The sequence below is a fragment of the Rutidosis leptorrhynchoides genome, chromosome 10 (assembly GCF_046630445.1).
Source record: "Rutidosis leptorrhynchoides isolate AG116_Rl617_1_P2 chromosome 10, CSIRO_AGI_Rlap_v1, whole genome shotgun sequence".
NCBI lineage: Eukaryota > Viridiplantae > Streptophyta > Magnoliopsida > Asterales > Asteraceae > Rutidosis > Rutidosis leptorrhynchoides.
Window position 1 is genome coordinate 92,290,851 of NC_092342.1, and position 24,242 is coordinate 92,315,092.

Below are 24,242 nucleotides of genomic sequence, written 5' to 3' on the forward strand. Positions count from 1 at the left end.
GTACCACTCCTTTCCGATTAATATATGGTAAGGCATGTCATCTACCTGTCGAGGTTGAACACAAGGCATATTGGGCACTAAAAGAATGTAATACAGACCTTGTGGAAGCCGGAGAAAATCGATTCTTACAATTGCATGAATTAGATGAGCTGAGACTTCAAGCATATGAAAACTCGAGATCTTATAAAGAGAAAACTAAGAAATGGCACGATGCTCGCTTAAAAGAGAAGAAAGCATTTGAACCGGGAGACAAAGTTCTAGTTTTTCAATCACGTTTTAAGTTTTCACCTGGGAAACTTAAGTCCCGATGGACGGGATAGTATGAAGTAAAAAATGCATTTCCATCTGGATACGTAAAGTTATATGGCAAGAATGGTGGTACTTTTAATGTGAATGGTCATAGACTTAAATTCTATTATGAAGGGTTCAACAACACTGAAAGAGATGACATCACATTCTACCCTAAGGACAAATGAATACAAGGTAATTTTAGCTAAACACTCGCCTTCTTAAAACATTTCAAAATATTTCGAGAGTGGAGCCCGATTGGTCTTTCCCTAGCAGACACTAAAGAACTAGTCTTCTCCCTCCATTCTGAATTTTTTTTAAGTTTTGTATGAAATTAATATGCTTTTTAAATTTAAGTTTCGTGTGAATTTAAAAATAAAATTTACTTTATTTCATAAAGTTTAAAAAAAATGATTTCTAAAATTCGTCGTGAGTTGAACACTAGGTCGTAGAACCGAAATTGCTTTACCCAAGGACGGGGCGAAAAATTTTGTTATCATTATTTTAATATTCTTTGAAGGCTGTTTTAGTCTTTGTGATTAGTCCACGGCCTCCTTCTTAGCTTCGCATAATCCCTTTTCGGTACTAAATTTTCTATTGATCGTTTCCAACAATCCATTCTTTATCATCATACTTTTGACTGTTAAGGTCGTTTGCTGCTTCCTCAGCATTTTCAACATTCAGAGTATTAATTCATAGACTGGGTGTTTTTCAGAATTTCAGAATGGAAGATCATAATTCTAAGAGATAAAATTATATGTATACATATAACTGTTGATGTAGTAACGCTGCTGATATTGCTTAAAATGATCATATATTTAGACGCAATATCGTTCCAATATGTAATGTTTTTAATTGTAATTTCCTTATTTTTAGTTGTAATCGTTTAAATAAATAAGTGCGAAGACGAAAGACGTAAATTGCTCGAAAATGAAGATTTAAAGACCAAAACGAAGATTTGAAAGACCAAAACGTCCAAAATGCTCAAAAGTACAAGTTACACTCCAAGTGGTTTAATTTATCGATGAATAAAGGCTAAAAATTGACAAAAGTACAAGTTGCGGAACGCAAAGTACACGATATTAAATTATACGAAAATGCGTTCGAGAAACCGAGACCGAGACATAAATCAGGCGTAAACGTACGAGACAACGGAGCCAAAATTACGAGTCAATTATGCACAAGAATATAATATAATATATATATAATTATATAAATTATATATATATATATATATATATATATATATATATATATATATATATATATATATATATATATATATATATATATATATATATATATATATATATATATATAAAAATTATATTTATTTTAATCTATGTTGATAAGCTAGTGTCCAAGGTAATATGAGCTGGAAACCAAGCCCATGCAAGTGCATGGCAAATACACTAAAACCTCATGCACTTGCATGGGGATCAAAAATCCAAAAAATGCCTATAAAAGGCTGTGTTCTGATCGAGTTAAAAAACCAACATAATATTTCATTTTCCATTTTCATTCTCTGTCTCTTAAATATATTTATATTTATAATTATTATTTTAGTTTAAGATAAGCTTAGTTTGGGTATTGTAACGTTTAATTTACGGGTTTTTAAGTCAGAGTTCTGTCCGTGTACCGCTACGCTAATAATATCACTTTTTACCGTTCCAACTCGCTGTAAGTCTCCACGTCCCAACTTTATTTTCACGTATCGTTATTATCGTTATTTTTACTATTGTTATTATTATTATTATTATTATTATTATTATTATTATTATTATTATTATTATTATTATTATTATTGTTACCATGTCCACTTTATATAATTTATATTTTTATGCCGTTATAATGTCCAACTAAATACCCACAGTGGTGACTAAAATGTAAAACCTCTGGACAAATGGATTGAACCATTTACAATATTATGGTGTAACTTTGACTATTTTTAACATTGAGTTTAATCATAGACCCACTGTTATATAATTTAATATTTTCACCCCTATCACATAATTTATTAAATTAATAAGCGAAAGTGCAATAAATTTACATAAATTATGTTTCAACACCTCGGTGATCTAGACGGACATATGGACAAATTATTGACAACAATTTAGAAGTGTGATCCGGTGGTTTGGGTAATATTATAGCTTATATAATCGTGTAATTATAAAAAGGGAAGACCGTTATAATTTTGGTATTAGCGAAAGTTAAAACCGAATTAAATCTCAATTTGAATAGTCGGGGTATAATTTAATTCGCTAAAACAATATCTAATGAAAGTTAGATTTAATTTTAGTTAGTTAAATCTTTATAAATCGAAAGATAAAATATAAGGATATATATATTAAAACATCGTAATCGGACTTAAAAATAATCCATAATTCAGAGGGGACATATTTTAGTAGCCACTACTTTACTTTATTTTAAATCTCATCAATTTCATTTTTTACTACGCAGATAAATTTTATTTACTTTTACCGTATTACTTTTTACCATATTGTAAACTTTAATTACTTTTTACTATTTTACTATATTGCCATGAAAAATCTTATTTCTCTACTTTTTACAAATTAGTATAAATTGTAGTTTTATTTAGTTTCGTTAATTTAGTTATTTCGTTTTAGTTAAACTGAAAGTGCGTTTAGTTATAATTAAAGCCTAATCCAAAACCCCCCATTTTAATAGTTTAACTTTTAACAATTAAAACACCTGAAAACTCCATTTCCCTGTGGAACAAACCGGATTTACCAAATAAAATATTACTATACGGATAGGACAAAGTTGCCTATATGTGTGAAATCAATCCGAAATCATAAAAAAGCCATTTAATCACAACCAATTCGTGTAATAAATTAAATCTAAATCCGTTCAAAATAAAAGGACACGATCTTTCATCATCAGCTGCGATATTTCAAAACACTGATTGTTAATTCTCGAGAATTGGTATGGCAATTATCGTTATAAGATGCGGATGAGTATATAATAGGATATTAATGAACAGATATAATGATTCTTCGGAGCGACTTAAGACAATGAGTAATGAAGTTACAGGTAAGTTTCTGCTAATGCGATGAGATATAAACGGTTTTTCGGTAACGATAACGAAAGGCAAACGTATATATCAAAATTATAATAAGACTTATTCGAATGAAAGGTCGATGTTGGTTTGCTGGAGCTGTGACAAAATTGGCTAATTTGAAAAGGAATTGCCAAGTTACTTTCGGTAATAACAACGCCAAGAGAGCTAGCACAGATACGTGTTAAACGTTTACTCAGTTTTCGAGAATTTTTCAGGTGCATAACTATATACATCAATATTTTCTTCCGTATATGAAATGCGGTTGGTTCATCCTCTCGATTGAGGTGTTTTCAAGAATCATGAAGGGTTTGAACGCATATTGTAATCGTCAAGATACAAATGAGATTTAAGATGAAATCAAGTGGCAAACTTGAAGAATTGTTTAGTTTCATATGTTATAATCAATATTTTAATTCATTTTAATTGTCCAATCTTGGTAGTCTACAGTTAGCAGTCCACAGTCATTAACTCAATAATTTATATATAGTTTATAATATTTGAATTAATTAATACGTATCGTGACCCGTGTACATGTCTCAGACTCGATCACAACTCAAAGTATATATATTATTATAGATTCAACCTCAACCCTGTATAGCAAACTCCAGCATTACTGCATATAGAGTGTCTATGGTTATTCTAAATAATATATATAGATGCGTCGATATGATATGTCAAAACCTTGTATACGTGTCCCGATATTTAAAGTGCGTAAAATAAATAACAGAAATTAAATGACAATAAATAAAGTGCGTAAAGTAAATAACAGAAATTAAATGACGATAAATAAAATTGCGATAACTAAATTACGATAAATAAATTGCGATAAATAAAATGTAATCAGTCAGCTAGGAACAGTTAGCTAGGAATAGTTAGCGTGGATTCTTAACAAAAATTTTCATAGTTAATTTGTTTGTTTCTAACAAATTTTATTTTGTCCAATGTTTTCTTCATTATGCCACTTGTTGGATTCTGATATATCAAAATCCAAATATGAAATTGAATGAAAAGGGTTATTCTGTAGTAAACAGATTCGTATATCTGTGGATGTGAGTAGGATAGTAAATGACTGTTGAATCAGATTTGAAAGAATGTACAGTGTACTTATTAATGTGAAATCAAAATATTCCTCGGGTATTACCTACCCGTTAAAATATTTTCACCATTAACATTTTGTACGAAAGAATTTTTAATTACAATCTTTATGAAAAAATATATATACATATATATTTTCTTCAGATGTAATCATGGATTTAATGAGTCAATACGATATTAAACTCATTTGATTTACCGTTAGAACAAGAATATATAATCTCTAAAACATTAGAGATTACATAATCGCCATGTCGAACGAAGATAAATGATGTAGATCGATTCACAGATTGATGATTATGCTCGAGGTACATAATGAGATGTTGAGGTATGTGATGTTAAACTTGGGTTGTTGGTGGTACTGGTATTGATGTTGGTGCGGTGATGTTGCTAAAGCTGGTAAATTTTGCATCATATTCTCCAAAGTCACTACCTGAGCGTGAAATTCGTTAACTTCTTCTATTATTCCGGATGATTGTCAGTTGGATATCCTGGAAGTGAATGAATAAGGTTTAGAATTTTGGGTATCATATAATCATTGCGTGATATCCTGGAAATGAGGGTGAATATGGTGGTTCGGACAGGTTTGCCGGTAAGTGCTTTAGGTTCATTGCCAACAGGTGAATTTGGTTAATGGAAAGGATTGCCTTCTTCGTGTCTCCATTGATTAAGTCAACTACAAACTCAGCCCCAATTCATCCAGAATTGATGATGGCTGATTGGTTGATCCATTCCGGTTACACAGCTTTCGGAGTTCGAGTGGAAATCCATATCAGAATAGCTGTCGAAAATCTGAGGAATTCGAACTGGTGGAGGGATCCATCTCGTACGATCAGATGAAAGATTTTCGATATGAAATAGATTATAGGATGTAGATTAGTACCCTGCAATACATGATTTACATATGCATATATAATACTAAAATCCCATAAGTTACGGAGGATTCTACGGAAGCTGTCAGGAAAAGTCGATAGTAACAGATACGCTAAGATATGAATTTTGTCTATATACTATCGATGCACTAAATGCAGTAAGATGAAATGTTCCGTTCTTATTGATTAAAAACGTTCCATATTAATTGATTTCGTTGCGAGGTTTTGACCTCTATATGAGACGTTTTTCAAAGACTGCATTCATTTTTAAAACAAACCATAACCTTTATTTCATAAATAAAGGTTTAAAAGCTTTACGTAGATTAAATGATAATCTAAAATATCCTGTTTATACACGACCATTACATAATGGTTTACAATACAAATATGTTACATTGAAATCAGTTTCTTGAATGCAGTTTTTACACAATATCATACAAACATGGACTTCAAATCTTGTCCTTATTTTAGTATGCAACAGCGGAAGCTCTTAGTATTCACCTGAGAATAAACATGCTTTAAACGTCAACAAAAATATTGGTGAGTTATAGGTTTAACCTATATATATATCAAATTGTAACAATAGACCACAAGATTTCATATTTCAATACACATCCCATACATAGAGATAAAAATCATTCATATGGTGAACACCTGGTAACCGACATTAACAAGATGCATATATAAGAATATCCCCATCATTCCGGGACACCCTTCGGATATGATATAAATTTCGAAGTACTAAAGCATCCGGTACTTTGGATGGGGTTTGTTAGGCCCAATAGATCTATCTTTAGGATTCGCGTCAATTAGGGTGTCTGTTCCCTAATTCTTAGATTACCAGACTTAATAAAAAGGGGCATATTCGATTTAGATAATTCAACCATAGAATGTAGTTTCACGTACTTGTGTCTATTTTGTAAATTATTTATAAAACATGCATGTATTCTCATCCCAAAAATATTAGATTTTAAAAGTGGGACTATAACTCACTTTCACAGATTTTTACTTCGTCGGGAAGTAAGACTTGGCCACTGGTTGATTCACGAACCTATAACAATATATACATATATATCAAAGTATGTTCAAAATATATTTACAACACTTTTAATATATTTTGATGTTTTAAGTTTATTAAGTCAGCTGTCCTCGTTAGTAACCTACAACTAGTTGTCCACAGTTAGATGTACAGAAATAAATCGATAAATATTATCTTGAATCAATCCACGACCCAGTGTATACGTATCTCAGTATTGATCATAACTCAAACTATATATATTTTGGAATTAACCTCAACCCTGTATAGCTAACTCCAACATTCACATATAGAGTGTCTATGGTTGTTCCGAAATATATATAGATGTGTCGACATGATAGGTCGAAACATTGTATACGTGTCTATGGTATCTCAAGATTACATAATATACAATACAAGTTGATTAAGTTATGGTTAGAATAGATTTGTTACCAATTTTCTCGTAGCTAAAATGAGAAAAATTATCCAATCTTGTTTTACCCATAACTTCTTCATTTTAAATCCGTTTTGAGTGAATCAAATTGATATGGTTTCATATTGAACTCTATTTTATGAATCTAAACAGAAAAATTATAGGTTTACAGTCAGAAAAATAAGTTACAAGTCGTTTTTGTAAAGGTAGTCATTTCAGTCGAAAGAACGACGTCTAGATGACCATTTTAGAAAACATACTTCCACTTTGAGTTTAACCATAATTTTTGGATATAGTTTCATGTTCATAATAAAAATCATTTTCTCAGAATAACAACTTTTAAATCAAAGTTTATCATAGTTTTTAATTAACTAACCCAAAACAGCCCGCGGTGCTACTACGACGGCGTAAATCCGGTTTTACGGTGTTTTTCGTGTTTCCAGGTTTTAAATCATTAAGTTAGCATATCATATAGATATAGAACATGTGTTTAGTTGATTTTAAAAGTCAAGTTAGAAGGATTAACTTTTATTTGCGAACAAGTTTAGAATTAACTAAACTATGTTATAGTGATTACAAGTTTAAACCTTCGAATAAGATAGCTTTATATGTATGAATCGAATGATGTTATGAACATCATTACTACCTCAAGTTCCTTGGATAAACTTACTGGAAATGAGAAAAATAGACCTAGCTTCAAAGGATCCTTGGATGGCTTGAAAGTTCTTGAAGCAGAATCATGACACGAAAATAATTTCAAGTAAGATTTCCACTCGACATAAGATTGTTATAGTTATAGAAATTGAATTAAAGTTTGAATATGATTATTACCTTGTATTAGAAAGATAACCTACTGTAAGTAACAAAGGTTTCTTGATCTTGGATGATTACTTGGAATGGATTTAGAAAACTTGGAAGTAAACTTGCAATCTTGGAAGTATTCTTGATTTTATGAAACTAGAACTTTTGGAATTTATGAAGAACACTTAGAACTTGAAGATAGAACTTGAGAGAGATCAATTATATGAAGAAAATTGAAGAATGAAAGTGTTTGTAGATGTTTTTGGTCGTTGGTGTATGGATTAGATACAAAGGATATGTAATTTTGTTTTCATGTAAATAAGTCATGAATGATTACTCATATTTTTGTAATTTTATGAGATATTTCATGCTAGTTGCCAAATGATGGTTCCCACATGTGTTAGGTGACTCACATGGTCTGTTAAGAGCTGATCATTGGAGTGTATATACCAATAGTACATACATCTAAAAGTTGTGTATTGTACGAGTACGAATACGGGTGCATACGAGTAGAATTGTTGATGAAACTGAACGAGGATGTAATTGTAAGCATTTTTGTTAAGTAGAAGTATTTTGATAAGTGTCTTGAAGTCTTTCAAAAGTGTATGAATACATATTAAAACACTACATGTATATACATTTTAATTGAGTCGTTAAGTCATCGTTAGTCGTTACATGTAAATGTTGTTTTGAAACCTTTAGGTTAACGATCTTGTTGAATGTTGTTAACCCATTGTTTATTATAACAAATGAGATGTTAAATTGTTATATTATCATGATATTATGATATATAATATATCTTAGTATGATATATATACAGTTAAATGTCGTTACAACGATAATCGTTACATATATGTCTCGTTTCGAAATCATTAAGTTAGTAGTCTTATTTTTACATATGTATTTCATTGTTAATACACTTAATAATATATTTACTTATCATTTAACATAATTAACCAAGTGTATCAATATCTTAATATGATTCATATGTACCTAGTAAGACGTTATAACGATAATCGTTATATATATCGTTTTCGAGTTTCTTAAATTAATAGTCTCATATTTATGTATATAACTCATTGTTAAAATACCTAATGAGATACATACTTATAATAAAATCATGTTAACTATATATATAACCATATATATGTCATCGTATAGTTTTTACAAGTTTTAACGTTCGTGAATCATCGGTCAACTTGGGTGGTCAATTGTCTATATGAAACCTATTTCAATTAATCAAGTCTTACCAAGTTTGATTGCTTAACATGTTGGAAACACTTAATCATGTAAATAACAATTTCATTTAATATATATATATATATAAATATGGAAAAGTTCGGGTCACTACATAAGAGGTGTCTAGACTTAAGATGATAAGCAAGTGATTCCCTAAGAATGATAAGCAGGTAATTTCCTAAGGATGATAAGTAGATGATTTTCGACACGAAATGGTAAGCAAAACTTTTGACATGCAGACACGGTCGAATTCCAGACCCACTAATGCATCTAAACAACTATCAGTTAGACACACTAATGCAAGACCTGGTTCGCTAAGACCACCGCTCTGATACCACCTATAATGAACCGTCCTAATCCATCTGGATGAATACATTACATTTGGTTACATCGCGAGGTACTTGACCGCTATATGATACATTTTACAAACATTGCATTCGTTTTTAAAAGACAAACTTTCATTACATCGACAATTGACGGCATGCATACCATTTCATAATATATCCCACATAATTGACTTAATAATAATCTTGTTGAACTCGACAACTCGAATGCAACGTCTTTTGAAATAGGTCATGAATGACTCCAAGTAATATCTCTAAAATGAGCAAATGCACAGCGGAAGATTTCTTTCATACCTGAGAATAAACATGCTTTCAAGTGTCAACCAAAAGGTTGGTGAGTTCATTAGTTTATCATAAACATTCATTTCCATCATTTTAATAGACCACAAGAATTTCATTTCCAGTTCTCATAAATATACGTCCCATGCATAGAGACAAAAATCATTCATATGGATTGAACACCTGGTAATCGACCTTAACAAGATGCATATAGAATATCCCCATCATTCCGGGACTCCCTTCGGACATGATAAATTCGAAGTACTAAAGCATCCGGTACTTTGGATGGAGCTTGTTGGGCCCAATAGATCTATCTTTATGATTCGCGTCAATTAGGGTGTATATTCCTTAATTCTTAGATTACCAGACTAAAAAGGGGCATATTCGATTTCGATCATTCAACCATAGAATGTAGTTTCAATTACTTGTGTCTATTTCGTAAAATAGTTATAAAAGCAGCGCATGTAATTCTCATTTCCAAAAATATATATTGCAAAAGCATTTAAAAAGGGAGCAAATGAAACTCACAATATTGTATTTTGTAGTAAAAATACATATGACGATTTTGAACAACTGAACAATGCAGGGTTGGCCTCGGATTCACGAACCTATATTAGTTGTAATTATATTAAAACACATAATTGAATTCTAACAACTTTATATATATATATATATATATATATATATATATATATATATATATATATATATATAAATTCATTAGTTATATCCTTTTTATATTAATAATATATATATTTCATATTTTCATTTTATACAAATATTAATTTTGTTAAAAATGATAATAGTTATAATACTTGATTTTACTGATAAAGGTAATGACTATATTAATGATAATAATAATAATATTTATAATAATAGCAGTAAAATATTAATTTTTTATTGTTAATGATATTTATGATAATGATAGTAATAATAGTAATAATAAAGATAATCATAATTCTTAATAAATGATAATTTTTAATAAGTATAATAACTCTAGTAGAAATGTTAATTTTTAATAAAAATGTAGTAAAAAAAATAATAACTTTAATAGTTTTCATAAAAATGATACTTTTGGTAATAATAATTATAATAGTAATAATGCTAATACTAATATTAACTACAATAATACTTTTATTACTATTGATAATAAGTGTAGTATTAATAACACTAATAGTTATGTTAATAATAATAATGATAATAATACTTATCTTAATAGTAATAAAATGGTAAAATTTATATTTCTAGTAACACTTATAATACTAATGATAATATTAATACTAGTCTTAATAATAATGATAATAATAATAATAATAATAATAATAATAATAATAATATAAGAAAACTACCTCATATAAGTAGGCTTTAAAAAGAAAAAGAATGCCACCAGCAGGGATCGAACCTAAGACCTCTCGAATACCCGAACAACCCCTTAACCATTGCTCCAATCCAGTCTTTCTGTTTTATAACCGATTCTAATTTTTTTAACCCTTACTCTGTTCTCTTTAACTTTCTTCTCAACTTAATATTCGACCAGGGTTCAATACTAGCTAAAAACAAAATCTTAATTAGCTTTAGGACTCAAACTTAATACTAAAACAATTATTGTTTGATTAAATTAATTAAAACAGAAAAAAAAATTAGTCTGTATTAGACTTTATGAAGAACACAGCTTAAATCTAAATTCGACTTTTTAAGAGGTTTTAGACCACGATTACTGAATAAAAAAGATGCTAAATCATTATTAGAAACTCTTCAAATCATTAATTTAACTAGTTACATCACAGAGAATTCGAATTTGATTTATGAACAATTGTTGACTTTTTTTAATCAGAAACTTTGACTCAAAAATTTTGATTTGATATGATGAATTGGAATTCGATAATTTTCAGAAGAGTTGTTCAAAGGATTCTTAACAAAACTTCTTTATCAAATTTTGAAAGTTCATTCGAAATTGGATTAGTGTTCATCACAGTCAACAACACTTTCAACTCTAATATCAAACTCAAATTTTAGAACATTTTAGATCACAATTTATAAATGAAATAAGTTCTAAATCATGTCAATAAACTTTATGGATTAATAATTAAACATAAAACATAAGCACGAGTTCGAATTTTACCATGAACAATTCGGTTGACTTTTTGAGATTAAACTTTGACTCGAAAATTCTTGATAAATAGAAGGAATTGGGAGTTGAAACTTTCCAGATAGTTTTGATAGGAGATTACTAACACAATTGCTTTAATAGCTTTTGAAATTTAATGCGAAATCGAGATGTTGTGAACATGTATCAAGAACAGGGCATTCGTCTGTTCTTGCCTCTTTCTGTTTTAAATTAACTTGATACAGAGAATTTCAATTGATACTTAATAATGATAAAGGGAAGACTGAGTGAGTTCACTGATAACCCAAAACAATTTGACTGATTTATGGTAAAATTGATCGACAACTTTCAATATCAGAAAAATAAAAAAATCCAAGTTGTGTACGATTTTCTAGCTGGATTTGTTTGTTTCATAGATTGATATCGATTGGGAACAGATTACAGACACCAAAACAAAATTCTGATAAAGTTGATAGGGATGTGAAACCGAAATTGATTCCTTATCTATATAAATACATATAATTATATTCTTTATTATTAATACAATATTAATACTATTTTATGTATATATCAGTATATTTATTTATATATGTATGTTTTTATGTATAACTGTATATAATATGCATATATATATATATATATATATATATATATATATATATATATATCAGTATATATATATCGTATGTATTTACTTGTATTTATATATGATAACTAATTAATAAATAATTATAACTATAGCCATAATAATAATACTCCTAATATTATACATAATAGTAATAAAAATTTATAATAATATAATACTAATAAAAATATCGTTATATTGTTAATAATAGAAATAAAATTTATTACAATTGTAATTATAATAATAGTACTAATATTTTTTAATGATAATAATAATATTAGTAACTATAACACTTTATATATATCAAATTCGTATTTATATATTATATATCTAAAATAAGATTAACAGCACTACTATTGATATTAATATTAAAGGTAATAACAATATTATTACACATTTATATTTATAATTTAAATTTAATATATTAGTATTACATGTTATTGATCATGTAATATAGTTATATTATATACATTTCATAATAACTTATATTGAGTATTAAATTTTTATATATTTAACATATATTGCAATATACATATAATAATTATATAGAATCATATATTTATATATAAATTCACTTTAATTACAACTTAATTGTTTTATGTCTTACTTCACATATTAAATTTTAAATATTTAAATTATATTTTATTATTTCCAATTATTATTATGTGTATACTTACATTTATATTTATATATATAAAAATATATTTATTTACAACAATCGTTCGTGAATCGTCGAAAATGGTCAAAGGTCGAATGATTTCATAAATATAGTTCACAGCTATTGAGATTCAATTAAATAGACTTTGCTTATTGTGTCGAAACCATATTAGATTGAATTTAAATTTGGTCGGAAATTTCCGGGTTGTCACATTAGTGGTATCTAAGAAAGACAATTATACACGGACTTGGTTGTTGGATTTTCTGAACAGTCTCTAATTATATTGGAACCAAAAGGATCCTGCCTCTCAGTAGTCGGCCTGGCCACTTGGTTTGTTGAATAGTTCGTGCGAAGCTCTGTTATCGAAATACCAGGGAATCAGTAGCCAGAACCAAAAACATATTCAACCTTAGGATAGTTAGCTAATCTTAGACTAAATTAGATTACTTTAAATTAGACTACCTTAGATTAAGATTACCTTAGATTGCATTAGAATTACCTTAGGAATTTAGTTCATCTGCTTAAAATTAAAAACAAAAAGGCATACCCAGTGTATGACCCAAACCCGATCTAGACCAGGGCTGTTGTTATTCGTACCTGATCCAGACGCAATAATCTCTAAAGCACGCAAGGAAGCACGAATCAGAAATCAAATGGCGTTGCGCGTTACTTTAGCAAAAAATACCAAACCATCGATTGAAGGTCGAGGAGGATCAATCAGATTTCCAGAGATCCAAGGATACTCGTTCGAGCTAAAACATCACATCATCCAGCTCATCCAAAATAGCCGTCAGTTTCATGAATTACCGAATGACGATCCTAATTCTCACATTGATAAATTCATATCTCTTTCAAACTCCTACAAACAGCCAGGGATAGGACAAGATATAGTCCAGCTATACTTGTTTCCCTATTCTCTCACTCATCGTGCTCAAACATGGTTCGAAGGACTGGAAAAAGATTCCATCACGTCATGGACGGAGATGGCTACTAAATTCCTAACCAAATATTTCTCTCCTTCTAAATAAACCACACTAAAGAATGACATCATTAACATCAAACAAAGTTATGATGAATCTCTTTACACTGCATAGGAGCGATTCAAAACCCTACTGAAGAAGTGCCCTAATCACCAGCTAGAACGGTCAGCTCAAATCCGTACCTTCTACAATGGTCTTACGGTAAATCATAGGGCGACGATCGATGCAGCAGCTCAAGGAAATCTGATGAACCAAACTGCAGACGAAGCATGGGAATTGCTCGAGAACATGACAATGCATCATCATGACTGGAACAGTGGTGAAACAACTTCATCATCTGGCCCACTCTCTGCACTTAACAATCAAACAGAGGCCATCAAATCCCTCACGGATAAGATGGAATCTCTAGCTAAACAACTCGGGGAATTGAAGACGCAGCCGCAGCAGGTCAACCAGGCTCATGCATGTGTTAATTGTACCAACTCGCAACCCACTGAAGAATATCAAGTTGAGTACGAAAACTCTGACGGTTCAGTCTGTTATGTTCAATACCCAGCACGTCAACCAAATCCCGGATTCAATCAACAACCTAGGGTTAATCAATTTCAAGGAAACAACCAGCCTTTTCGCTATCGCTACCCACCTTATCCAGCCTAACAATCTCAATTGTCCTACGATCAACCACTTCCACTCACTGGTCCACCAGTCGAGGAAAATTCCTCAACCACCCAAATTACAAAAGTAACCAACCCCACTCTCGGAGCTGATGATCAGTTGACTCAGTTCATTCAAGGACAACAACAGCTAAATCAGAGAACTGTATCCAGACAAGACCAGACGGAGATACTAATGAGAAATCAATTGGCTCTGCTCAAAAGTCTAGAGACGCAGCTCGGATAGTTATCACAATACCTTGAAACCCGTCCACAAGGAAGGTTACCTAGTAATACTATCCAAAATCCCCACATAGAGAAGGCTAAGCAAATGGATTCCGTAATCCCAGAGGAAGAACCACGGAGAAGGTCAGCTAGGCTCAAGAACAAATCGACATATACTCAGAAGCTGCCCCCTGCAACTCCAGTTCGTGTACCCTATCCTGGAAGGCTACAGGAGGAACCATCCAAGCTCGATTCTTTCAAACTTGATGGAAGATTCCTGAACACCATGTCCAAAGTTCCCAACCAGAAGAGATACATCTGAAGGCTTCTCTCTACAAAGGAGAGGATACCAGATTATAACAAAATTCCACTGAGTGAAGAATGCTCAGCGTTACTCATAAACTCTCTAACACCAAAGCTAGGAGACACGGGTCGATTCATTTTCCCGTGTTCGATCTACCAATCTGGAACCATTCATGCGCTAGCAGATTTAGGAGCAAGTATCAACCTAATCTCCTACTCTCTCTACAAGAGATTAGAGTTAGGAGTCTTGTCACCAACTAAAATGACAATCCAACTTGCCGATCACACAATTCGTTATCCTAAGGGCATAGTTGAGAACGTCTTGGTGAAAGTCGACAAATTCTTGTATCCTACGAATTTCGTAGTAATGGACATTAAGGAAGACCTACACACACCAATAGTGTTAGCAAGACCTTTCATGAATACGGCTAGGACTGTCATTGACGTGTACAATCAAACATTGATCTTGCGATCACATGGAGAGAGCGTTTCCTTAAAAATTGACCGACCTACCGATCTTTCTGGACAGGCAGAGATGTTTGCTATTTCCACCAGACGGATCACTTCCGATGACGAGTCTTCACCACCAGCCAATGATATCGAAATGGGTGTCGAATCACAGTCTGCAGACGACCCAGAAATGGAAGAAGAGGATCTCTGCGAAGAAATAGAGGAAGAGGAAGAATCTGAAGAGGAAGAGGAAGAGGAAATGGAAGATGTAAAAGAAACTGCGATAATACCCTCTCTAAGCATTAAGCATCATGAAGAATTAATGAGGCTTGAGACGGAAGATCACAGTTTAATCATTCATTTCAAAAAAAAGACTGATAAGGTTGAGGTTAAAGATATAGAATTTGATCCTGCAAGTATCAAAGTAGGGAACCAGAATACTGAAGAAACCCATTCATCAGACGAATCCTCGGAATAACATTATACAAATGATGACGAGGAAGAACAACATGAAGACATTCTGGATCACTCACACTCTCCAACCGAACCAGATCAATGGGAGCTGGACTCTTCTACAGATCGGATTCAGGTCATATCTACATACGCAGACATGATAACCTTCATCAATGATATTGATGAATTTAAAGATATTCTCGAAGCCATCCGTAAATCAACAATTGATTACACGCTACGCTTAACGGAACGAATTATGGCTATCCGAGAAGAATACAACCTCTATCTTCAAAGAGAAGACAATGATGTTGAAATCCTAGAAGAACGCATTCAAGACTTTATCAACACTCTTCACGATCATATCTACCAAGAAGAAAGGCAACGAGAGCACAATTCAGTGGTTTGTACTATTCTTGAGACAAGATTCTGTCGAGATCAGAAGATCATTTACTCTAAGGTTTACAATGCCTTAACCGGATACGCACTTCCGTTCTCAGCAAACCAACGAGCACTACTGACTCTCATCCGAAAGCACATGGATCTTTCCACCGGACACCCGACTTATCACTCTGATTTGTAAATGATCGAGGATATTCACAGCTTTTTCGCTCTCTTGGAAAGAGACAATTTCAAAAGCACACCAGACATGCTAGTGATTTACGTAACAATTGATCACCACGTTGATCTGATTATCAAAGAGTTACGAGACATAGTTACAGAGGAAGTAAGGCGCAACAATCCATTCTCTCATCTTGAACCAGATTGAGTCAACATTGCCACCTACATTACGAAGTAGATAGCACGTATCTTCCACGAATCCACGGATCTAAGCTTCACATTTAAAGCCGGATGTCGGGAGATATACTCAAAAACGGTGACGTTGATGCTTGGGTCAGGATTGCTGTTCACTTCTTTTCAGTTTCGCCTTTTGACTAATCTGTGCAAAGCTACAGACTCTTATGTGGAGTTCACCATTCCGAAGATTTCGAGATACTAAAGATATAGTTTCTAACATTGTTTGAAGACCTCCGAAATGAGCATCCCATCAGAGAGATAATCACCACAAGCACTGCCTCTATGATTGACATTCATGGATCAACCAGTAGAGATGTGGATCATATTCTCATCGAACTTCAAGATTTATCATGAGACGAAACTGCACACTACTTATCTTTCAGAAGATCTTCAAGAGAAGTACCGGATCTACTTCCACTTTTGGTCCGACACTTTCTCAGGATTTACCCACCAAGACTCACATTCCCTCGAGAAGACCAAGATTACAACCTTCAGCAAGGAATGATTGCTTTTTAAAGCATCACTACGGTCGAGCCAACGACGTTAATCAAAAGCGCTTCTCCAGAGGCAACCCGTGCAATAAAGTAGAGTAGAAGAATAAAGGATGACAAATGAGCCGATCAATAAATGATGCAAGGATTGAAAGCCAGCTAGTATCGTCACAAGCAACATTTGCTAGGGGTACTTCTTTCTTCCCGCTACTAGCTCAAACGTTAAATTATGCAACATCCTAGCTTGTCATTAAGTGTGGGATCCCAACCCAAATAAACACTAGACAAATACTCCCAAATCTTCAACTAAAACTCTTAAGTGTGGGATACACTAGTAACATTGAGGACAATGTTCGTCTAAGTGTGGGATGTTGGTATAATCTTTTTATGTTGTATTAAAATAACCTATTTCGAGGATTCCAAGTTCTTAAGCCAAATGTCAAAATTTTTAACAAGAGAAAGCCTTTCCGAAAAAGTATTTTTGAAAACCTAAAACGTTTGTAAATAAAAGTAAGGCTTAAGTAATGTAGAAATCTTGTTAGATTGAACCAAATCTCTAATAGAGCATTGCATGACTAAGGAATTATCGACCTAAATTGATTATGGTGAGGGACTCAAATAAGACCAGCATTCATCTTTAATGCTTCACTGTTTTCCGTTGAGAGTGCCGATGTCTGTGCTCAGAATCAGAACTTGCTTTAGATCTACATTTCCAAAGCAGTGAAACATGATTCGGTTATAATCATAAGAGCTAGCCATTTGTCAAAAATAAACCTTTCGCACCTCCTCTACTTCTACTACACCACCACATTCACATCATCTTTACTATCACTCGAAAAATCCAGAAAATGAGATTCCTTCCAAAAACCCGATGTTATAAACCTCTCAAGTATCATAGCAAAGGTCTTGAAAAAGTTTACCGGCAAAAAGTTTCTAGAGATGAAATCTCCAATATATATATATATATATATATATATATATATATATATATATATATATATATATATATATATATATATATATATATATATATATATATATATTTCAAAGTTCTGAGAAAAGGAGCAGAACTTATAAAAAGAAACGCCGAAGAAGAACTTGACCGAAAATGATTATCAAATGAAGAAAAGTTCAAAAGTGCTTCTCAAAATATCAGCACTCCTATCTATCCAAATAAAAGTCTGCATAAGGACTATATTACCCTTACCCCTCAAAAACAACTTCACTACCACTCCAAGATTCCCTTCCATCGTTGACAAATGGCCTAGAAGCTATGGTTACTACCGTTCTCATATTAGTAGCAAGGATTTGAGTCTTTATCAAGCCTATGACAATTGTGCAGCATGACTGGCTATGAGTGAATTCATTTCTTAGATCTATAGGGAACCCTAAACACTTGTGTAATTTGAGTGACCCGTGAAAGCTAGCCTAAGTCATGTAACCTCCTCGCATGCTTGCAGAGATAGTTTCAATCCTAACATAGATGACTCATCTTATCTTTCGCTCATATAATAAGAAGCAAACCACTTAGGCTATTAAAAAAGAAACTCCGAAAAGATTTCTTAAGGTAAAATGAGGGTTTGCTTGAGGACAAGCAAAGTCTAAGTGTGGGATATTTGATATCGGCTAAAAAGTCACGTTTTCACCCCGGTATTAAGGCCCAAAAACAAGAAAGATTCGAACTTTATTGGCAAAATACCCACTTCGTCGATTAGAATTGAAGAGCAAGTAATTATGAAGACGGTGCAAAAAGAATCAAGAGAATCGGAGCTAAAACGAAGATTCTAGAGCGAAAACGTTGAAAGACAAGAAATCAAGTTACGATCCAATGAATCAGCAAGCCAAACGGCCTGCCAAATGGATTGCCTGGCTTGCAAATGGCCTGTCACAACCCAATTAAACGGCCCCTGCAAACAGCCTGCCAGCTGTTTGCAGGCAAATTTCAAGCTTATTTAAAGGGTCTTTGTCATTCATTCCAACACACACTTCAATTCACTTCTTTCTGTCTCTTGTACAATATTAGTCATACTTTCAAGGTATTCGACTCCGTGCGGGAAACCTAGTACCCGAAGAAGAACGCCGAAGATTGAATTAGGAGCGGTCTGGAGTTTGAAGTTGTCACTTTTGTATTCGGAACTCGTTTAATCTACTGGTACTTCTATCCTTTATCTTTATATAATGTCTTCTATCATTATGTTCTATGATGTTGTTGCCATGATTAGCGAGTAGATATCTTTAGTGTATGCTATGATGTAACCAGTTATAATGCCGAAATAATGTTATGGTTTGTGTATGTTGTTAAAATGCTTTCTGATTATGCTTTAAACTCAATCGGTTTTCCAACTAATAAAACGTAGTTATTGGATCTGTTATTGGGAAGTCGCGAACCCCGATTCAGAGTACACTATTTGTGTCACCCCTTGGTAAGAGAAGTCTATCGGATACAATGTAAGATCGACTGAGGCACACCGGTTGTATTAAGTCTATCAAGCTTTGGATTCCGACTGAGGACTCTTTCGTAGTGAAATATCTGACTAGACCCTTAGTACATTGTCGGTCCCAGACCATGCTAGTGTAGTCACCAAGCATATAAACTTCATGCGTACATGCTGAAGCACAACAGTTGTTGTAAGCTGTACCTCTGCTAAGTAAGGCCATGGAACACGGTCAGTGTTGATCAGTACACTGCACCATAACGCGATCTCAAGCATTGCACCCTGCTTGAGGAATTCTTAGTTAATTAAGGAACTGTTTGTTTAAACACATAAAGGATTAGACCGTTAGGATAACCGAACTTGTTCATAGAAGTCAACCTGACTTGGCCATGGTGTTCTTTATGGTTGAACTTTTTTTAAGGGCCTAGCTACCTTTTAAAACCAATCATTAACGACAGCATTGAAACACATCACATCTCTCGGATATGGTAAACCATGTATTCTATTATGCTTAAAAAAGTTTAGACCTTTGTGGAATGTTAATACGTCACCCAACCGAGTTGCTCATGAGCCGTCTGAATGTGTATGCCTGTAGTCAGACTGCACGGGCATCGGGGGTAAGGGACGTTGCTGTCTATTCAGAATCTTCAAGCCTATCGCATTACCCAGTGACATGTCTTATGACAGGAGTGTTTAGGACCAGTGTAATGAATACAAGGCCTCTACTTATTCATGAGCCAGCATTCCATAATCTCGGCAGAATAACTGATGAAATCATAGTATACACTTGTTTTAAGCTTATCTGAATTACGAATTTTATTGCATTTACTTTATCTATCTTATAAACTAGAAAAAACCCAAAATTAGATAACCACTACTCCTTCATAACTATCTTAAGCTTTAAATATAGGTTCGATTCTACTGATATCTCAAAAATACGGCTCTAGGTCATACTTCCCTTACTCATAATAAGGAGTAGTATGATTTAGGTCCCGATAAATATATATTTAAAACAGTACCCCCTCTTGATAGTTGATTCTGACGTGTTGCGACCTAACGACACCGCACAAATAAAACTGTCTGTTTCGGCCATATCACATGGCAATAATATCATCTATCATAACGATAATGGAAAATATTATAATATATAGAGTAAAAGGGATAAAAGTACCAGTATATTGAACAAGTTCTGAAAGTGCAAAAGTTCCAACTTCAGCCTCTAAACAGCTTCTACTACGATCTTCGGTGTTCGCCTCCGGGTACTAAATTTCCCGCTCGAATGTGAGAAGGCCTCGAAAGTATCTAACTAAGAAGAGATAATTGAGAAGTGTGAAGTGAAGTGTGTGTCGAAATGGATTATAAACGGACCTATTTATGCTAAAAATCCAGCTAGTCAAGCCGTGTAAAACGACCATGTAAACTGGGCAAGCCGTGTAACACGGCTGTGTAAAACTGGGCAAGCCGTGTACAATGGCCATATAAAAAGGCAGTGTACTAGATCAGCCATGTGCACAGGCCGTATATTGGGCCAAACAGGCAGGCCGTGTTGGCTAATGGTAGGACATGTTGGCAGGTCGTGTGACAGGTCTTCCTTGGTCATTTTTTTCTGATTTCTTGGATCGTAACTTGGTTTTCGGGGTTGTAACTTGAGTTTCATCATTTTCGCTCTATATTTTTCATTTTATGCTTGTTTTCTTCAATTCTTCTTGCATCGCCTTCGTAATTACTTGATCTATCAAATAAAGCAAATAAACATTCACCAATCTTTAAGCCAATAATTCAAAATAACTCTTCAAATTAATGAGTTTTTCTCTCTCGAATATCCAACTACTCTATTAATTCTTTATAATGTTCTCTATTTTTTTGTCTGGTGATAAATTTTGTAACTTTATTATTTTGGGCATTAATATCAGGGGTAAAAACATGACTTTTTAGCCAATATCAGTTTTTAAAATTCACACGATAACAAAATAATGAGAACATATATTTCCCCTAAGAATATATGTAATATGACCAATATCAAATTTCCCCAATCTTGAACCTTGCTTGACCTCAAACATGACTACACTCTAAAATACATCCAACTAGCAAGATCCAAGATTTCCAATGGGTATCTCAACCGTACGTGCATTAGAACACCAAAATAACGCAACGAACAAATAGAACCAATGAGTGAATTTTTTTTGGTCAACAGCAACAAATCCTTTGTGTGTAGGATTGCAACACTACAGTAGTTAGTTAATCCAAGAACATGATGAATCAAGACCATCAAGGTGTCCTCTAGTTATAGTAAGTAGAATCGAGCACGTGTTCACAATTCACTCCATCTCAAGTGGCTGTTTGAAATTGTTCCCATAAGAATTTCTAACCGTTAATTGGGTGCGCCTTCAACTAGAATTTTCGGCGTCCCTAAAGCAATTTTGGACAATCATCCTCTGATTAAAATTAGATGATATATCTTATGTAACCATTGGTTTCCTGATTGTACATACTCAACTACCTCGGGTATATAGATAGGGCTTTCTAACACAAAACATTTAATGTATGCTCGTCGCCCGGGATAAAAGGAAACGGGTCTTTGAATTCGATCAAATGTTAACACATGAAATAAATCGAGTGCCCTATAAAGAAGTGTCTTATAGTCACTGTATTATTTCTGCTCATCCTTATATAAAACATAAAGCATTTTGGCAATGTCTTAGTGATATGCATATAAATCGGAGAAAGTACTCGGACGCATACACTATCCATGTTAGGAGAAATAGTGAAGACTCGCTCTAGAAGTTTTTGTTCTGGCACACAGTTTGGTTTCTGACCATGCTATAAACCTCCATATAAAAATGGATAACACGAGAACTGAATCACGTGACCTACATAAGAATTCCCGTGAATTCGTAGAATTTTCGTTCATCATCGGAATACGTACCTCTGAACGTTGAATAATGTTTACTGGAAAAATGCATAGAAGAAGGTTGAGGTGGGTGGCACGTACACTATTCTTGTTAGGAGAAATAGTGCAATCAAGCTTCAAGAAATAGCAAGTTAAGGCCTGTTTTTGATCAAAACTTTTACACTCTGCCACAAATGTACCTGAAACAATCTTTATACAAAACAAGTAATAATCGAACTTAAACATACTCAAATATAAGACAAAAGGACACTTGCTTTTTGATCATTTTCAAGTAAATAATACTATCAAAAACCTCATAAAAGAAAAATTCAGTTAAATTTTCGATGCAAGAGAAGTATAAAATCACAATTCACTATTAGATTTTCAAATAACAAAACAACAAGCCAAGTGTAATAAGCCCACGAAAATTTATATCTCCCCCTCCCCCAAACACATACAATTAAGATCATGTAATGCCCTTATTTACATAAAATCGGATAATAAAGTATAAATACAAGAGTGAAATAGTAGAAGAGAGCGAAGACTTACCCTCGCTTTAAGACATATACGAGGTGATGTGGAATGTCTAGTGATGATCACCTTCCATGCATATTGACATCCAAAGCAACACATGTTTAATCAACAAAAAACACAAAATAAAATAATACCATAAATATAATTAGTATACAAGTGATTATTTATTAATGACTCTTTAGCTTGACTCGACCTCTTCTTTTAATGCCTAATGGGGTCATCCTCCACCAAACTTATCGGACGACATGTGAAATCAGTGGAGAAAGCTTCACGAATTACTAACGTGAGCCAGTCACTAACCCCTCGAATGGTGTATAATGTATATAATAATATCTTTTGTAGATTCTTGAAAAAGAGTGAACTAACCCGAGAATTAATAAGTGACTCTCCTACAAGTATGATAACGCACAAAAATCATGTTTTTAACCGCGTTATATTTCCCATATTAAGCACTTTATCGAATAAATTCTCCAATAAATTCTTTTATTGGCTTATTTTGTAAATATCAGAAAAAGTAAATCTGGGGGCAAGAATCAAAGAAAACTGAGCTAAAACGAAGAAAACGGAGCAAGAATGGTGAACGATCAAGAAACGCACCTCTGAACACACCCGGATCTAGTACCCCTGTTAAAGTACTAGGATTCGGCCACTGGAAACCGGAAGGTCTACATAAAACAACACCTGGATCTGGTACCTTATGTGGTACCTGGATCCGGCCAAACAAGACCCAGATCCGGAATCCTGTCTGTTACCCGAATCTGGCCGCCTGCAAAAATCTGAGTTTGTATTTCTCTGGATCTGACAAAATGCATGGAATCTGACCCCTACACTGTCTGGATCCAACTTCAAAAACTAAAAATCGGCCGATTTTACAAAAAGGGGCTTTTATCCCTGATAACTCCTAAATTATAGAGTTTTTTGATAATATTTTGAGAAGTTATCTTAGTACTTTAAGGCCATTTTAATCCTAAAACACACTAAAATGGGTAAAATGGAAAGAAAAAAAAAGGTAATTCTAATGATTTTATCAAAGCTATGTATCAAACAGGATCGAAAACAGGAAAAACTGTAGAAAAGGCTGTGAAGCCGCCAGCATGGGGTCAAGGAAGCTGCCAGCCTGGGGTTGAATACGCCAGAATGTTCTAGAATTTATGTAGAATTGAAAGAACATGTTGATCAAGTAAAAAGCAGATGAAGC